Source organism: Triticum urartu, chromosome 7 (assembly GCF_003073215.2).
Source record: "Triticum urartu cultivar G1812 chromosome 7, Tu2.1, whole genome shotgun sequence".
Classification (NCBI taxonomy): domain Eukaryota; kingdom Viridiplantae; phylum Streptophyta; class Magnoliopsida; order Poales; family Poaceae; genus Triticum; species Triticum urartu.
The window spans coordinates 15714937-15717799 of record NC_053028.1 but is presented as its reverse complement, the minus strand read 5'-3'; the positions used below and the strand labels follow the sequence as shown (position 1 = coordinate 15717799).

Genomic DNA, 2863 nt, shown 5'->3' with positions numbered 1-2863 from the left:
CTGCTAGGCATACGCTTAACAACAATTTTACTTGGTATTCAGAGCCTACCTCCTTTAAAGCACATCCTCGCAAGCATGTCTTCCTCGAGCTCTGCCGCCGCCACCACAACCACGCTCATCCCGATCGCTGACAGGCTTCACCGCTCCAACTTCCTTGTATGGTGTGCGCAAGCTCTGGCGGCCATTCGCGGCGTGCAGCTCATCTCCTACCTCGACCCAAATCGGCAGGAGCCAGAACCCAAGCTTACCGATAAGGACGGCAAGCCCACCGATGTGCCGAACCCAGCATATGAGACTTCCAAGGCCCAGCACTCCCAGGTTTTGAGCTTTCTCTTTAGTTCGTCTCACCTCCTGTGATGGTTCAGGTCGCGCACTGTACCTCGGCAGCAGCAGCATGGACTGCGATTAGGGAGATGTTCATCTCCCAAACTCAAGCACAAGTCGTGAACACAAGGCTTGCCTTGTCCATGACCAAGAAGGGCAACTCCACAGTTGCAGAATATATCGGGCGCATGAAGGCGCTCGGTGATGAGATGGCCTCAGCCGGGAAACCTCTCGGCGACGACAACATGGTCTCCTACATCCTCGCGGGGCTTGACTACGACTACATGTCGTTTGTCTCCTCGATCTGTGCCAGAACCGATCCCATCAAGGTCAGCGAGCTCTACTCCCAGCTTATCAGCTTCGAAAACAGACTTGCCATGTTCGAGGGCGGCAACTCGTCCTCCCACTCCTCTGCCAATGCTGCTACTCGCGGCCGTGGCGGACCTGGTCGTGGCGGCGGCCGTGGCGGTGGCCGCAACGGAGGAGGCCGCAATGGAGGCGGCCGGGGCAACGGCGGTGGTGGCGGCGGCCAAGGCCGTGGTGGCCGTGGCAATGGAGGAGGCTACAACGACCTCCCAGAAGTCTTCTGCCAGATCTGCTCCAAGCCCAACCACACCGCCATGGAGTGCTATCGTCGTTTCGACATCGCCTTCACCAAAGACAAATCTGCAAGCGCCGTCACCAACTCCTCTTCATATGGCGTCGACACCAACTGGTACGTCGACACTGGAGCTACAGAACACATCACCGGCGAACTGGACAAGCTGACGATGAGGGAGAAACACACCGGCCATGACCAAGTGAACATGCCAAACGGTGCAGGTATGAAAATCAGCCATATTGGTCAAGCCTATATTCGTACTCCTACTCGCAATCTTCATCTCAAAAACGTCTTGCATGTACCACACGCCACCAAAAACTTGATATCTGCTCACCGCTTATCTCGTGACAATCAAACTTTCCTTGAAACTCATCTGTATTTCTTTTTTATTAAGGACAAGGAAACGAAGAAAACTCTTCTTCACGGCAGATGTAGGGGTGGCCTCTATCCCCTTTCATCATCAGCAGCTCCTTTGAGTGCGGGCAGGCAAGCTTTTGGCGTCACCAAGATTTCTCCATCAAGGTGGCACAATCGATTAGGTCATCCAGCGTCAACAATCGTTCAGCATGTCCTTAGGAAGAATAAAATTCCGTTTTCAAGTAGTGAGTTGAATAAAGAGGGAGTGTGTGATGCTTGCCAAATGGGCAAGAGCCATCAACTCCCCTATCCAAATTCCAATAGTGTTTCGAATGCTCCTTTAGAGCTAGTTTTTTCTGATGTATGGGGGCCTGCCCGTGATTCCATTAATAAAAAAAACTATTATGTGAGCTTTATTGACGATTTCAGCAAGTTTACCTGGATTTATATTCTTAAGCATAAGTCCGAAGTCTTTAAAGTGTTTCATGAATATCAAGCACTTGTTGAAAGACTGTTTGATCGTAAAATTATCACCATGCAAATCGACTGGGGTGGTGAATATGAACGATTAAATTCCTTTTTTCGTCAAATAGGCATCACACACCATGTTTCATGCCCTCACGCCCATCAACAAAATGGGTCTGCCGAAAGAAAGCATCGTCACATTGTTGACATTGGCCTTTCACTTTTGGCTCATGCTTCAATGCCCTTGAAATTCTGGGATGAAGCGTTCATAGCTGCCACATATCTCATCAATCGAACTCCTAGCAAAGTCATCAACCTTGAAACTCCTCTAGAAAGATTGTTTCATGAACAACCAAACTACCATGCTCTCCGTACTTTTGGTTGTGCCTGTTGGCCAAATCTTCGACCCTATAATGCTAGGAAACTTGAATTTCGATCCAAACAGTGTGTATTTCTTGGATATAGTAATCTTCATAAAGGGTTTAAGTGCCTTGACGTTGCTGCTGGACGATTTTATATCTCTCGGGACGTTGTTTTTGATGAAACAGTGTTCCCTTTTGCCTCCTTAAATCCAAATGCCGGAGCCCTCCTCAGATCTGAAGTTCTCCTTCTTTCTGAAAATACTACTTCTGATCATGGGGGCGAGTGTATGGCTGATCCATCGGTTGATTTTCATGCATTAAATCCTGCTATAAATTTTGGTGGAAATCCTGTTGTTGGCCATGATTTTATGCAGCAAGAGACAGGCACAGAACACGAAAATGATTCAGGAGCTGGCGGCGGAGATCCCGATGACGATCTGTCCTCTGCCGCGCCAGATAACGAGGTCAGCGGCACCGCTCCTGGAGGCGACAGCGCATCGCCCAATCGCGCACCCGCATCAGGGCCCACAGACGGCAGCGGGCCAGCGCACTCAGCCACAGGAGGGCCCAGCGGTGGTACGGCGGCCTCCCCAAGCCGCCAGATGGCGCGGCCCTCTCCACACACCAGCGGGCCAACGGAGGAGAACCAGGTGGCCCAACGGGTGCCACGGGCTGAAACCGAGGCGCAGAGAATCTGCGTTGGATCAGGCGCGCCCGTCTCAGCCACAGCTGCCCCCGACAGCATCCGTCTTGG

The 2863-nt window shown here is 51.3% G+C and overlaps 1 pseudogene; it reads left to right on the top strand.

Moving 5' to 3' along the window:
- The first annotated feature begins 551 nt into the window (after positions 1-551).
- Positions 552-690, top strand: LOC125526120 (annotated as a pseudogene).
- Positions 691-2863: the final 2173 nt, after the last annotated feature.